Genomic DNA, 9,087 nt, shown 5'->3' with positions numbered 1-9,087 from the left:
GTCACTCAAATGGGCTCCCTGGGTCCACTCCTCTCCACTGCTCTACTCTTCCTTACCAGGGCTAGCTCTCTCTTGAATACATACTTGGCTTTCTACTGCCAGATGTTAGGTGGTTTGGATCTGGTTTTCCTCCCAACTCTCAGTGTTTCTGGGTGTCATTGAAGGCATTCTCTCCTATTGGGGTACAAAGGAGAGAAAATCCCTCCTTCCATGCTTTCACATTCCACCAAGCTACTTCTTGTCTCCACTGCCTGGAAGAGCTAACCAACTTTCCTGCCTCCACAACTTAGCAGGACTAGAAAGGCCTCCAGGGCTATGACCAGTCTTCATTTCCAATTTAATCACAGAAAAGATACACACTTCTTAAAAGGATGGTTAGGCTAGGCAAGTATTGGGCCTTTGTTGCCATATTAATACCTGCTTACTTCCATTATCTCCCCCCCCTTTCTGTGTTTATAGCAAGTAACTTGGAAGGGGGAGAAGGGAGGAATAAATCCCTTCCCACAAAAAAGGTTCCATCTCTATCTTTAACCCACCAAAAGGACCTCTACCTTCATTTTGCAGATGAGGAAATTGAGGCACAATGAGGAAAGTGAGGTGAAATGACCTAGAAGTTAAGTGTTGAGTCAAAATTTGCATTGTACTATACTACTTCATCTCCAATTAGGTATAGAAATCTGGTTCTAGAAACTCAGGTACCCAACTAAAAGGGGGGGGGGGAGGAGTGGGGGAACTGAGCTAAGCATTGTCAAAATTAGAGAAATAAGGAGAAATCTTACCTGCATTTTAGGGTCAGGGGATGAAATAGCGAAATGGCAATATATTGTAGGAAACCAAAAGTATCCTAAAGGACTTTCTTTGTCTTCTAAATATCTTCCTCCATTACCAAGAGCCATTGGGAAGGGGGAGTTATAGAATCTTTGCTCCATAGTTTTTCCTTGAGACTTGAATGTTGGGAAGAGAGGGGAGAGGGAAATACTCAGGGTTTTCTAACATTCTGGTTACAGAAGGCCTTGATTTACCAATAGCCCCAAATAGACAGGAGAAGGCACCATCTCAATTCATTGACATTCACAGAGGAAGACCAGAGCTCACAGTTTGAGAAGGCCAAAAACACATATCATTCTATGAGTACACTGTGGACATGACACAGAAGCACAGAACTCAGTCACTAAGGAATAAACTTCAGTTGTCTGAGCTTGCTGAGAGGATGGGCAAGTGCAGGGAAGAAAGAATTCAAGACCCCCAAAGACCCACATACAGGTTGCTAGAGATATAGAAAATACAACACTGCCATGGCTCTGGAATTAGTTTGAGAGATTGCACCAAAAACCATGGCCCCTCCAAAGTAACCCTAGCCTATCCCTACGCCAATTGCCAACCAACTTCCACCCACAGGGAGGGCAAAACAGCCTAGCAGCTCCCCTGAGGAAGACAGAGGAGGTGGCATGTACCAGACAGTCAAACCACTACCACCCCCTTGATCACCAGCTCCCCTCAGACCCTGATGAAAACAGTCCAGGACTCTCAGTCATCCTTTGGGGACACTGAATTCTCCCTCAGGGACCACAACCACTGCTCCCAAGGCCCCAGAAAGGAAATACCTGGCCACCGATGTCTTTGTCAACAGCAGAAATGGAGATGATTTTCATCTCTGAAATTGTGAAATTGACCTTAGGGAAGAAGCCTGAAGACCTGGTTGGCCACTCAGCACTAAGGACTATGGAATGTTTATTTCCATGTGCCTTGCCACTGGATCCTTCCCTAAGAGGCCACCTGAATTTTATCTTTGGATCACATAGGACTTGGCATATATAGTGAATATTTCATGCTTCATTCATTCATCTTCCTCACCAGGTGAACTAGATTTCACAGAGAAAGGGCAGAATTTGGAATCCAATTTACTTGCTATTTAATTTTGGACAAATCCCTTGACCTCCCAGGTCCTCAGTTTCTTCTTTAGTGAAATTAAGAGCTTGTATTAGACAGTCTCTAAGGCCTCTTCCTAAACCCGACAAAGCATATAACATCTGACTTCAGGGCCCACTACACGGCTAAGTGCAAGTCACTAAACCTCCATTAACCTGTTTTCTCATGGAAACCTGGGGTTACCACACACAGTAGAGTTGGTAAAAGCACTGTGTGAGATCATAGAGCAACTGGGGAAGAAAGTAAATTGTGGTCACCTCAGAGAAATAAATGAATGAATAAGTGAAGAAAGAAAGAAAGAAAGAAAGAAAGAAAGAAAGAAAGAAAGAAAGAAAGAAAGAGAGTAACTGAGCATCCCAAGTCCCAAAGTCCAATGGTATGAGACTTTCTCCTCATGGGTAGAAATCTATGTCCTGTTCATGAGAGCAAGAGAGGCAGGATAAGACCATCAAGAGTGACCTAAAGGAGAACTCATTGGTCTTGCTTCCAGTGCTTTGGCTTTTTCAACCATACTTCACATTTAGAAGGAAAAGACCAGGAAGCATCAAGATGTGAAGAAGGGTCACCCCTACAGAGCCTTTGCCTTCTGAGGGCAGGAGCTGGTAGTCTCCATCATGTTCTTATACCCAGTTACCTATACTAGTGACTTTCAGGGAATTTCTCCTAAGGTAAAATCTAAGATATGTTCGTTCTCATTCGTTCTCATTCGTTCTCATTCTCTCTCTCTCTCTCTCTCTCTCTCTCTCTCTCCCAGAAGGAGGGTTTCTTCACTTGGAATTGTCTAAATAATGGTCTGATAAATGAGGAATATATATTTATTTTGATTTCTGCTTCAGATTAATGGGTTCATTATGGAGTGGGAAGGAAGTCAAATGTTGGTTTTAAAGGTTGAGTCGGGGGCAGCTAGGTGGCAAGTGGATAGAGCACCAGCCCCGGATTCAGGAGTACCTGAGTTCAAATCCGGCCTCAGACACTTAATAATTACGTAGCTGTGTGGTCTTGGGTAAGCCACTTAACACTATTTGCCTTGGAAACACCTAAAAAAATATATATAAAAAAATATAAAGACTGAGTCCTCTTCTCCTCCTGAATGAACTTGTACCTGACAATTACATCCTCTAGACCACTAATATTTAAAGGGTAAGCTAGTTATAACTCTAGCCAGAAATTCTTCTCTGAGGAATATGGTAGACTCATCCCACAATCTGGAATGAGAGACTCACCTTGAGAAGGAGGAGGGGGTGGTATTAGAGATATTTATTCTGCCTCCCTTCAAGACATAAAACACTCCTATGCCACATGGGGGGAAATAGCCTTTGCTACTTTCATTCCTTCCCTAAGAAAGGTGGGAGGAGGGGCGGCTAGGTGGCATAGTGGATAAAGAACCAGTGCTGGAGTCAGGAGTATCTGGGTTCAAATCCAGTCTCAAACACTTAATAATTACCTAGCTCTGTGGCCTTGGGCAAACCACTTAACCCTGTTTGCCTTGCAAAAACCTAAAAAAAAAAGAAAGAAAGAAAGGTGGGAGGACATTTTCTCCCTCCATTCCTTTCTGCTCTCCTCTTCAGTCTACCTTACCCTGTCTATTCTCATCTCTCTCTATTGGTGACATTACAACTTCTGGATGAAGCTGCCCAAAGCACATTTGATTTAGACTCTAGTCATTGGAGTGACATTGCCCAAAAGTGGGGCTGGGGGACAGCTAGATAGGCAGAGTGGATAGAGCACCCATCATGGAGTCAGAAGGAACAGAGTTCAAAAAGTGGAGATGGGTTCAATTACATGAAACAAACAGTGGATAGAGTACTTGGCTGGAGTCAGAAAGACTCTTCTTCCAGAGTTGAAATCTGGCCTAAGGTACTGATTTGGCTGTATGACCCTGGACAAGTCACTTAACCCAGTTTGCCTCAGTTTCTTCATCAATAAAATGAGCTGGAGAAGGAATGGCAAACCACTCCCACGATCTGTATCAAGAAGACCCCCAATGGACTAACATAGAGTCAGACACAATTGAAACAATGGAACAACAAAAAATTGAGTAAGGAAGGTCAGGGATATAGAAGAGAAAATGTTTTGGATCTCATGAGAATGAGATACTTTTGTGAAAGATGATCATTCACTGAGGGTCCAAGTCAAAAAGGTTGCTAACTCCTTGCAAACATAGGGAACTTACTGACTTGATAACAATAGTCAGTTGACCTTACAGGTCTACTCCCCAAGAAGTAGTAGAAAATCTCCCAAGACTTGGCCAATGTCTACAGTTCAGTTGTGGTGGTTGAGATGGGCACAAACGCCATTTTGAGAAGGAGCTCAGAAGAGGTCCCCACCCCAAAGCAACCACTCCCACCCCACAAGTAACTGGCACACTCTCTGCTTCTGGGTATGATGTGTGACAGACATCCAAGGGGGCAGTCCTTGCAACCGGCTATTCATGGTTTTCTGATCCCATCTCAGCTCACTTCTGGGCTATTGCTTGGCATGCCTGAGGAGGCTCCTGACCAGGGAAACAAGGGATCTAGCCTTTGCATCATCTTCCTCCACCGCAGTCAAGTAGAAATGGGGTCTAGAAAGATTAAAGGGATAGTCCCCCATGAGGCTTCGGACTATGTTAATAGCCACTAGATGGCAGCAGAGCACCAGAAATGGTACCCAAGACTACACTCGAAAGGGGGAGGAGAAATATGCTCTTTCCTGCAGTCCTGACCAAACCCTTGCCAGAGCAAGGATATAAAGCAGAACGGGGAACTGGCAAGGGCCGACCTGCCAGCCCACACAGAGTACTGGCAAGGCCGAGGGCAAAGGCCCAGCCCAAAGGCTGGCCAATGGGGCTGGGAAAACCTCCAAGCTTGGGCAAGGGGGTTGTGGCATGATGACAGGCATAGGAGAGGGTGGGCATGAGCATGGGCAGAGCTGGAGTGGGACCCCCACACACACACCAGAGCTGGCAGGCACTGAGAAGTAGAGCCCCTTGGTGTTCTTCGGGAGCTCCAAAACCCTCACTGTGTTCCTGTGATGGGAAATCCAGAAGGAGAGCCCAGCCCCAGCACCACAAACAGCCTTGGGGGGCATCAAGTCCATCATTCTCAAGTTCCAGATTTTGGGGTATCTGTAACATCGGATGCTTAAGACTGTGGGCACAGATGGTGCAAAGACTTACCCAAGGGCACACAGCTTATAAAGTGGGGGGATGGGGATACCAGAACCCAAGCCCGGGGCTCTACCAAAAGCATCATTTCTAGCACTCTGTGGTGGCACACAAGCTTTTGAGAGCAAGGCCTGGAGGGACAACTTCTCATTAGGATGTTGCTGACTGAGGGAGAATCCTAACTTCCCGTCCAGGATGGATACTATATATGAGATGTGGTGGTCCCTTGGAAGGGTAGAGAGATGGATTGTTGAAAGTGTACAAGGATGGGGGCAGCTAGGTGGCACAGTGGATAGAGCACTGGCCTTGGAGTCAGGAGTACCTGGGTTCAAATCCGACCTCAGGCACTTAATAATTACCTAGCCATGTGGCCTTGGGCAAGCCACTTAACCCCATTGCCTTGAAAAATCTTTTAAAAAAAAGTGTGCAAGGATGGTCCCTTGGGAGTATAGGGAGATAGATCTGGTATGATACTTTTTCTTGTCCCTTGCACTGAGTCCAGTTTGCTAGCATAGGGTGTGTAAGGGAATCTCATTAGAGGACTGGCCAGTGTTGAAATTGTAGGCAGAAGAAGGGAACATGAGGGGGTGGCATAAGCAGATACAATAACATAGAATGTTACTGTTTAGTCTTTTTGGTCATACCCAGTTCTTTGCGATGCCATGTTTACTTGGCAATGATACTAGAGTGGTTTGACATTGTCTTCTCCAGTTCATTTAACAGAGACAAAAACTGAGGCAAATGGGGTTTACTGACTTGACCAGGGTCACACAGCTAGTAAGGGTATAGGGACAGATTTGCACTCAGGTCTTTGTGACTCCAGGCTCAGGGTTCTAGCCACTGTGCCACCTAGTTGTGCCAAACTCTTGGACTACTTGACCACCGCTCTAGTTCTATGTTCTCTGGGCCCCACCCTTCCAAGGCTTAGAGAGACACATTTCCCCAACACCCCACATGATCCCATCCCTGCACACACACAGACATTAGAGACAGAGACAGTCAGAGTCAGAGACAAAGACATAAAGAGATAGAGACAGAGACAGAGAGTGCATTGGTCTAAGTCCAATTGTCTTTCAGTGTGTGTGTGTTGATTTCCATTATCTTTATCTCTCTAGCAATGGTACACTTCACTCAGCATCCCTTCATACAGTCTTCCTGAGCTTCCCAGAATTCTGCATCAGCATCACTTCTTCCTGGATAATGAGATGCCCTCACACGAAGACATCGTGTTTTCTTTGACTGTTTCCCACTTGCTGGGTGTCTGGCCTTATGGTTCCAGTCTTTTGTTACTCTGAATGCCGGGTATGCAAGGGGTCCTTCCCTGGCTTGGACCTATGCCAAGCAGTGATGGTTCAAGGGCTACAAAGAGCCAGGCCACAGTGATTCCTCTAGGAGAGTTCCAGTTCTTTTTCTGACTCTCCTCAACCACCTCTATCCTGATCGTCTTGTTAGGTACACCAAGTCTGGCATGAGAATGATCCAGTGTGGCTGGTTTCTCCAACTCAGGGTTGCTCCTCCCCATCTGGTCCCACTCCAATCCTACCTTGCAGCCTCATTTCACAATGCTCTTCCTCCTGGGACCCATGTGCCACACACTAAGCTCTCCAAGAGCTATTACTTGACATGTACTCCTCCACACCTCCAAGGCCTCTCCCTTCCTCCAGTCCTGGGGAGATCCTGGTCACCCTTTAAAGGTCTGGATGAAATGCCACCTCTTCTAGCGAGGGGATGCAGAACAGGCTCCCTGGAGAAGGCTGGGAGGAAAGCAACAGAGATTGGGTAGCAGGAAATGCAGGCATTGGGAACAAACAGGGGCTAGCTAAATCACAGGGTAAGCAGGAGTCAAGCACTGATATATCTGACCCCCCCTGAAGCATTTATACCTCAAGGAAAGTGGCACAATCATTGGACGGATTGTTTTGCTGAGGAAGTGGCAGAGTCCATGCCAATAATGAGATTTAGCTTCAACAGGTGTCCTCCTTAGATAGCAGGCTGCTAAACATTCCTGTCCCCCAGAGGTGGCCAGATATAAGAAATGTTCAGGGGACTGTGAGTAACCCAGTTGGCTAAAGGGCCATCGATCACATTGCACCTCTTGAAAAGCACTGACTGAACCAGGCTGAGGAGAAGTCCCAAGAGTCAAAGAGAAAAAAAAATACTCCTGTCCTCCAGAAGCAGACTTTGAGGAATGAGGAGGGTACACATTTCAACAGCTGCAGCCTCACTGCCACAGCTGCTGAAGCTGCCCAGGGAGACAAGGGGAAGGGGGGTGGGGAGGTGGGCTGGGGCCAAAGGGCCCCCCAGGCTCCTCCCCCTCACATTCCAGCCAGAGGGTAAGAGACTCAGGTAGAATCTTCCCTCTGTGCCCTCAGGGGAGAGGGAGAGGGAGAGGGAGAGGGAGAGGGAGAGGGAGAGGGAGAGGGAGAGGGAGAGGGAGAGGGAGAGGGAGAGGGAGAGGGAGAGGGAGAGGGAGAGGGAGAGGGAGAGGGAGAGGGAGATGGTCAGGAAAACCTCTGAGCCATCCCAAGAAACCTGGTTTCGGGCCTTGGCAACTTCTGTCAGTTCTCAACTTGCTCCACTACCAACAGAGGCAAAGGGAGGGGAGGGGAAGGGAGTGGGGGAGAGGAAGCCCTGTCACCAGCACCTGGCACAAAGCAGGTCACCCATCTACAATCTACAACCCTGGGTTCACTGAGTGATCCTTCTTCCCAGTGTCTGCAGCAGCACAGGGGAAGGGGAGGCAAGGGAGGATGGGAGAGCAAGCCCCCCCCCCCCACCTCAGCCACTCAGTTTAGCCTCTCACAGCCTCCTCCCTCCTCAGCACCAACTGCAGCAGAGGGGAAGACAACTTAGACCCCACCCAGTCCTTCTTGGAGTCATCCTCTTTCCTCACACTTTTTACCTTTCATCATCCATGCTCAGGACCTGCCTCACTAGATGGAGGGGGAAGGGGGGAGACAGAGAAGGCAGCTCAAAATAGCCTGCCCAAGCAGACCCCTCCCTCTGCACCATCTGTAAGCCCAATGAGGAGGAAGTGCCCTGCCTCCTAAGTAAGACCCTGCCCCCATGTCCTCGCCTTTCCCTTCCTCCTTTTCTCTCTTCCACCTTTGTTGTTTGCCTTGTAAATGGGAAGGAGGAGAGAGTCTTTAGTCATTCCTCACCTGTCCAGTGGACAGGTTAGACTCCTCAGCTGAGAGAGAAGGACATATGGACCTCGGAGCTCTGCTACCCCGTGCTCCACCTTCTGTCCCTGCTTCACTCTTTTATGCCTAACTATTAGCAAGAGGAAGGAAGAAGGGAAGAGACACTACCACCATTGACCTCCCACATTCAGTCCCTGGCACAAAACAAATAACCCACCCATGACCAAATCATTCATGGTTCACTTCCTGTCAGTTTCTGCAGTAACACAGGGAAAGGGGAGCCATGAGTGGGGAGGAGAGTAAGCCCCATCTCTCACCCTAGTTTTCCACAGGCTTCTCCCTCCCAAGGGCCAACAGCAACAGAAGGGAAGAAAACCTTACCCCCCCCTTCCACCAAATACCTCTGACCACCCCTCTCTTCCTATCCTTCCTTCCATCTTTAGTCTCTGGATGACTGTGGCCCTTCCTAACCAGCCTGGACTGTTTCATCTGCATCAGCAGCAAGCCCAATGAGCTTTAATGTTCAGTCCCCAGTGCCTCACAACCCTCCAATGACAGCTCTTCTCACTACCCCCCTTTTCTAGTGTGTACAAGCTTTAGACAGTGGTTGGGGGAGGAGGAGAGGGAGGAGGAGGAAAGAGCCCTGAAGTTTTATTAGATTAGGGTGCCCTCTAGGCTCCTCCTTCATTACAAAAAATAAAAAGCCTTCTTCACTAAGTTTCATTCAGTTTCTAGCTATTAGGGGTTTGCCAGTTCCACCATTTTCTATCGCAGGGCAGCCATGGTAAAATGGAAGAGAGAGGGGAGGGGCTGAATGCTGGTTCCTTCCCTGTGGCCTACTGTTTTTACTGCTACATCCGGGGCTAATCC

The sequence above is a fragment of the Macrotis lagotis genome, chromosome X (assembly GCF_037893015.1).
Source record: "Macrotis lagotis isolate mMagLag1 chromosome X, bilby.v1.9.chrom.fasta, whole genome shotgun sequence".
NCBI lineage: Eukaryota > Metazoa > Chordata > Mammalia > Peramelemorphia > Peramelidae > Macrotis > Macrotis lagotis.
Note: the sequence above shows the minus strand (reverse complement) of the source record.